The sequence below is a fragment of the Triticum dicoccoides genome, chromosome 3B (genome assembly GCF_002162155.2).
Source record: "Triticum dicoccoides isolate Atlit2015 ecotype Zavitan chromosome 3B, WEW_v2.0, whole genome shotgun sequence".
In the NCBI taxonomy this organism is placed as follows: Eukaryota; Viridiplantae; Streptophyta; class Magnoliopsida; order Poales; family Poaceae; genus Triticum; species Triticum dicoccoides.
The window spans coordinates 448530934-448538197 of NC_041385.1; positions in this window are offsets into that span (position 1 = coordinate 448530934).

Below are 7264 nucleotides of genomic sequence, written 5' to 3' on the forward strand. Positions count from 1 at the left end.
TACTCTGCATATTAGAGTTCACTGAAGTCAAATTTCATAAAGTTTGTCCAAGTTTATAAAAAATAGTATAAACATTTATCATAACAAATATATATGATATGAAAGTACATTCAATAATAAATCTAATTTTATTGATTTGTTATTGCTTATGTTAATATATTATTTATATACTTAGTCAAAGTTTATAAATCTTGAATTTTACCAAAGCTAATACGCGGACTAAATAAAAATGGAGGGAGTACTCTTGAACTTTGAGGATTAAACTAAATAGACAACATTAAATTTGACCTTGTATGTTTGAAAATCTCATTAAATTATGCGCTGCTTTTTGAAATTTTCACACTTGAAAATCCTATAACTATGATTATTTTGAAATGGAGGAGGTAAATTTGAATCTATTTTGTACCCGACTATATATACTATTATGTACAAAATCAGAGCAAAGATTGGCGCCCCCATAATTTAGGTATGATTTATAAATGTCATGATATCGAATTCAAATAATTGAATGGACTTCGTGTTGAATTCGAATTTTTTAAACCACCTTAAGTTGAATTCAAATGTATGCTAGTTCATAGCTACTATTTATAATGTTCATTGTGTAACTTTTGTATGTATAATGTGCTTTACACACATACCATGAACTATACTCACATTTATATTCGATTGCTAAAGCTATGCATTGTCTGGAGTTCAAGATACTAACTCTATGGATCAATTATATCGAATAATAACATAGAAATGCCCAAATTCGATAGAATATAGATGTCTAATGGATCAATGACCGATCCTTAATTACGCGAGTTGCAAATATCATGATCCCATCCTAATATTTGGATACAATTTATATTTTTAATCAATGTGTACATCAGTCTTTTACATGTAGTTTCACTCTCCATAGGCCCCTCCTCACACACACGCTGGCTTTCTCTCTCACTCATACGTGCACACGGTGTATATCCATTGGTGGTCTCTCACACACTCTCTCCCGAGGTTTCTTTCTCGCACACATGCTCTCGATATAGCCCTCCCTCACTCTCCTAACAATTCACGATTGTTTTCAGTTTTTCACTATCCTTTATCACAAGAACTCTTCCTCTCACAAGCATATCCACGCACAATCCCCATCGACCCTTTCTATATACATAGACATGCCTACGTGTCTCCCGCACACACATTTTCTTTAGGCCTGTCTCTCACGCATTGTCTCCACCTCTCTTCCTAATTGACGGGTATGATTCTAACAGAGCATTCTTTAGGATGCCGCCCCTTCAAGTTAGGTTGGATGAATAATAATATCAGAGATAAGGGGTTACGTTAGCCCGAGGACCTAGGGTTACAAATCCTAGCCGGCTTTTTCAGTGGACACAGAGTCCTTCACGACTCTGCTGTCTTTGTCTTGTATGACTAGTCCTCCATGGGTCTCCCTAAATACGTCACGAGCCAACCAATGTGGCGCAGGATGGAATCGAGCTAAGAGCCTCACCTCGGCCCACCGGACCTCATGTAGTGACACACCCTAAGCCCCTAGGTCCCGTTATCTTCTCACACCCACATATACCAACACAAACACCACACAAAATATTTTCTCCCCGTGCCTCTATCCCCTCCCCCCTTGCATATACACACTCGAGGGCATCTCTCGCCGTGACATCCTATTCTTCTCTCTCTGTCCAGACCTCTCATTGCTCATGCTATCTCTCCCACACACCCCCACCGCGCCGCTGGCCCCTCAATCCATTCCTCTCTCGAATACGTAATACATGCACATACCTCTCTAGGCCCTGCCAAATACATCAAATACACATTCACACATGTTACATCACATACCCCATTGATCTAAAAAACCCTCTCTTCACGTTTATTTCGCACACAACATTCCTTTTGAATAAACCACACAAATTGTGGCCAAAAAAATATTTCAGAATTTCTACATATATACAACATACAAAGTTATATGGAGGAGTATGAACGTTAATTTGCATTGCATGGTGCCCCCAATGATATTTATTCTGCACTGTAATTTTTTATATTTTTATACTGTATATAAAGTTATTCATAATAAAGAGAAACGAAGAGCATCTCTCTCTCCATCGCGTACACCCCTTCTACGCCCATTTCACGTACGCACACAAACTATCTCCAGGTCCTCTAAAAGTACGCCCCTAGTACATTCACACATGTTTCATCTTTCTCTCGCGATATATACAATGGCGATCATTGTATTTGTAGTGAAAGCACGATTCGTACATTGGACTTCAGAATCCACTCATTACGGTCACCATTTATGTTTTCTGGTTATTATACAGTCACAGGCTCACCGTATACTCTGTATTTGCTGAAGACACGACTAGTTGACCAGTTAAATGCTCAATGTGGTACCTCTTGTGTTGCATCACATTAGCTCACTACCATTGGACCCACCCATCGGCGTGTATAAGAATGAAAAAACGATTAAGAAAATATTGGACGATCGTTTGAAGTCATGACCGCGGGCACAGCGGACAAGGTGGCCTTGCATTGGTATGCTGAGCTGTCTGTTTTAACACACAGGAGCTGGTGTGGTGATTGTACACACACGCGCGCATGCACACGAACTACATGCACACAATAGTCACACAAACACACGCAACCACGCACGCATGCAACACTCACATGCACACACGCACGCATGCATGCACACACGACACGACCAACACACACTCTCACACTCAAGTGCTCAACCTACACGTGCATGCGCACACATCAGGCCTTGACAGACACATACACAACCAGGTGGTTCCCGTGCATGTGTTGGAGTCTTGTCGCGCCTGCATAAATTTGTGTTTATCTGACCTTTTTCCTATGTGAACTAACAGGTGGGACCCACAAGGAACGTGGACAATTTAGCTAGTCAACATAGTGCAACGCAGACTATTTGGCCGGTCAACAGAGTGCAATCCGATGCTGAACGGTGAGCAAGTGACCATATAATCACTGCAAAACGTATATAGTGACCGTAATGAGCGTATTCTGAAGTCTGGTGACCATATTATGCTTTTCGCTTGAAATACACTGACCGCCCGTGTATTTATCTCTTCTCTCGCTCTCTCTGTGGAGCCAAGTAGGCCAACGTGCCAGTGCCTAAATTGGCGCACGCGACCACATTATTGTTGTACTGCTTTCGTAAGAGCGAACAAGCATTCACATCTATTGTACAAACTATAGATATGAGTTACAAATGCTATGAAGACGAATACAAATATTTGAATCCACTTTATGCCCAAATTCTCTCTGTAGGCCGTCCAAAAGTACATCTCTACACTTTCTCGCATGTTACACCTAACAACCATGCAATACATCACTACTACCACACTCTAACACAATAAATCATATGTGTTTTTAGTTTACTAGATCTCATATTGTTAGTTAATTATTCAGTTTGCATACATTAAAATTGCCTTTGAAATGTATGGCTAGTATCATCTACCGCGCGGGGAAAATCCTGCCCTTGCCAGTTTAATCGGGTTTCATCGATGGATCGTGCGAAACAGCAAAACTATAGTAGTACTATAGTACAAGTAACAGTTCACTGGGCCGCCATGTCGTATACTCCCCCATCGTAAGAGTGGAGTGCTCACTTTCATAAATGTTCTAGTCCCTTTCGCTGACATGTGGTACATCAAGCAACCGGGTCCATGTGCCATACCGATATAACAGTGCAGAGTAGCAGGGGTGAAGCACCCCAGTCATGGCGTCGACGTAGTAATGAGCAATGACGCGTCAAATCACAAAGCCGCACCTTTCCCATAGTTAAGTTGGAGGGACGAAGTAATCTCTACTTATACTCCTATAAAAGACTCTGTTGGTGATGATGGTGTGTCTGCCAACCGCCATTTCTGACCATTAAATCTGCATCTAACGGCTATGATGTAAGTTGTGGCCTTTTTGCAACAATTCCCACTTCTCTGCTCCAGTTTATGCAAAACGCCTTAGTATCTTGAAACCAACCACATTCCTCCCTTACCTCATCAAAACAGCCCAAAGAATATATTTGGAGTGAAACATAAGTTATTTTTAGTGATATGTATATCAAAACTAAACTGTTTTCTTTCAAATTTGTGAATATGTAACGGACGGGCTCATTGCTATAGTGATATTTCTCTTACATCATCACAACGAACATCTGTCGTACTTGTCCGGGCCGGATGCTCGCAACGCGATGACCTGAGTTCGAATTTTGTCCTAAAGTTTAGTTTTTTATATTTTTAATATATACTTCTTTCGCTACTGTACTAACAGTGGAACCCACATAGTACTTAGAATACAAGATTAAGGATGGATTTGTTTCTTTTTAACTTTCTGTACGAATCTGTAGCCAGCCTGCAAGTCATGTACACATTGTACTGACAGTGGAACCCACAATGTACTTAAAATACAAGATTTCTCGGTTTGCATGCGGGTTTAACGGGGGCGTATGATGGAGGCAAGGAGGCATGTTCAGCCGGGCATGCAGCGGATGGTTCAGTACTTTTTGATTTGACAGCGGGCGGTGCAGTTCCCGCTACGGGTTTAATGCGGACGAGGTAGAGGGTAGCGGTTCCCGAAATATTGAACTGCCGATGGTGCATCCTCCTTCAATTAGCATCGTGAATGCATGAGGGAAGTAATGGGAGGAGGATCGGGAAAAGAGGCAGCATGATGTGAATGCAACGCAGTTTGCACTCATATAAAGGCACCCCTCCATTCCAATGCATCTACCACATCATACCCACCTAAGCACCTACACTAAGTGCAAAAGTGCTCACTCCAGACCCATGGGGGCGATGCGCGCGAGCGGCCAGCGGCTGTGCCAGATGTTCCATGACGCCGACCTGTGGCATGGCGCCGAGGGTCGTCTCCAGACGGTGTTGGCCAGCGTCGATGCCAGCTACGACTCTCAGTTGGACCAGATGATCATTGCCACCATCAACAAGTTCATCATCGTCAAGAAGCTCATGGACGACATCGCCATACTCCTGCAGCCCGCGTGTCCGGGCTCCTCATTGCCTACCACCCTAATCGTCCTCCATGGCTGGAACCTCTTTCAAGCACTGGTGGCCCTGTGACTGCCCACCGACGCAACAAAGAATGTCCACCTAGAGGCCGCGCTCGCCATGAGGCGCCTCACCCTACAAGAATTCATCGACCTACACATCCACATGTACAATTTAGTCGTGTACATAGGTATCTAAAAGGATGGTGAGGACACTACGATGTTGGCCTTCCTCAACCGTCTAGAAGCACTGGACGCCTTTGCTGAGAAGCACCTTGACCTCGCCACAAAATTCGCGCCTGCTAAGCTGCCAGTCGGTGGCCCGGCGCACTGAGTCAAGGAGGAGGAGGTCATACGTTGATGGATGCATCTTTCTTGCCTCCTGTAACCACCACTATGATTGCATCATCGTAGCCTTAATTCTTATTGCGCTATTTCATTCTCGTTCCAGTCAATACAGACATGTGCAATCCCTTTGCTCACATTTGGAGGCAATTATATGCACCACTGTAACTAGTACTCCATCCGTCAAATTATAAGTTGTGGTTACCTTTTGCATCAACTTTGTGCAACACATGGGCATCTTGCTAGTAATAATGCTAAAAAAATAAGTTGGAGGGACGAAGCAACCATCATTTCACTCATTGTTGAATCCGCTTCTCCTTCATCTTCTTCAACTTAACCACGTGTTGCTTCTGTTTTTGTTCTGCCTGATGTGGGACGCGGATCGGCCTGGTAAAGCACTGACACGTGGGACCGCATGTTAGCAAACTGCCAGGCCAACATCCTCTATAAATAAGAAACCACCCCCGCCATCCGCGCGGCAAAATCACCTCGTTTTTACTAATCTTGATACTATATTTTTTTAGATCAATATAATCAAGATTTGTATAGATAGCACACAGGAGCAAAACCGAGTGGTGTGGTTAAGGGCATCCACAATGTGTAGCCAAATGTGAAAATAGCTTTTGGCATCGATGGGAACCATTGCGAATGGTGCTGCCAAAGCCAAAACGATGGAACTGAAGCTCCCTAATTGATTGATTGAAGGAATAGAAAAATGCAACCTCTCTCCTCTTTCTCCCATGCTTGGACGCATGTATAGTATAGAGCATAGAGTCTACTCCCATGTCCCTTCTATCACATATCAAGAAGTAGTGAGGCATTAAATCACAAAGCACGGACGAAGCAACCATCATTTCACACTTCACTGACTCCGCTTCTCCATCGTCTTCTTTGGGCGTAGGAGAAAAAATACTCATTAATTGACATATCAAACGAGGATTTGTATCGATCAATCCCGCGAAGGAAAACCCCACCTTTCTTTTTAACACAAGTAGTACTCCTACGTACGTACTTGTATCATGTTTGGGTCTAGGGCTTGCATTGCCATACTTCGCCACACATTTTTGCCAAGCTTGCCTAAAGTTTTCATAGTAATATGCACCGGTGGTCATTAAACTTGTTGCGTACACTCACTTTGGTCACTGTACTTAAGAATACGGTCAATACTGTCACTATATACGTGTTGAGGTGATTATACTGTCACTCGAAGATCGTATATCTCCTTATGCATCCATTTTGACCGGTCAACCAAACCACTTGACGCCTCATTAGCTCACTTTCTCTCTCCGTCAGGCGGGCCCTACCTCTCAATTGGTGGAATAAAGAAGTGGAAGGAAAAATAAATTTTTGTGCAGGGTGGGGATTCAAACCCAAGACCATCCGTTCATCTGCGAGCAGGCTAGCCAGCTGCACCAGCTTCACGTTGTGATTTCATAGAGGAATACAAACTTGTATACCGACGCTGAATTCACGTGACAACCGTCGATTGTTTTTCTTGTGAGCATTAGATTTAAATCATAATTCTTTAATGTGCCTTTAGTGGTTGGGCCTTTCGGGATTATGATTATGATTGTGACATTCAGATTGTCAACATTCAGCCATTGGGATATTTTTTCTTGCCTTGTGGTTTGTTTCCAATGTATGTAGTCTTAATGTTCAAAGAATAGTAGGTACGTCTACACTGAACAAAATAAATCTAAGTGGTAATGCAATCTTGACGGTGAACCCTATGTATGAGTACATTTAAAAAATGTACAAGTACAAAGTACTGCCAACACTGCTTTAAATCCCAAAAAAGACCAACCACTAAAACTACATTTAAGGATTATTAGTTCTCAAAAAATAGATGTAATGATTATGATTTAGCGGTAAATCCCAATGGCTAGCACCCAAAACAAAAGCACC